Source organism: Hipposideros armiger, unplaced genomic scaffold, assembly GCF_001890085.2.
Source record: "Hipposideros armiger isolate ML-2016 unplaced genomic scaffold, ASM189008v1 scaffold_48, whole genome shotgun sequence".
Classification (NCBI taxonomy): Eukaryota; Metazoa; Chordata; class Mammalia; order Chiroptera; family Hipposideridae; genus Hipposideros; species Hipposideros armiger.
In genome coordinates this window covers 3,439,799-3,440,278 of record NW_017731398.1, presented here as the reverse complement: position 1 = coordinate 3,440,278, position 480 = coordinate 3,439,799, and positions in this window count along the sequence as shown.

Below are 480 nucleotides of genomic sequence, written 5' to 3'. Positions count from 1 at the left end.
TTCATCCATCATCCATCCCTCCATCCATCCCTCCATCCCTCCATCCATCCATCCATCCATCCATCCGTCATCCATCCATCCATCCATCCATCATCCATCCATCCATCCATCCATCTATCCATCTTTCATCCATCATCCATCCCTCCATCCATCCCTCCATCCCTCCATCCATCCATCCATCCATCCGTCATCCATCCATCCCTCCATCCATCCATCCATCCATCCCTCATCCATTCCATGAAAACAGGGCCCAGGCAATCTTCTTGGGCAGCGAGAGAAGGGGATTTGATAAGAGATGATCTTGTCTTCACTTATGTTGAGGGGCTTGCCCAGCGTCACCTGATGCTGGGTTAGTGGCAACAAGGGGCCTCTCTTAGGGGCCCTGACTCCTGCTCCTGCACCCTTTTCCCGTCATCATCTAAAGTCTGTGTCACTCCCGTCCTGCTCATCCACGTTTCCAGGTGATTTGCAGTTAGCCTC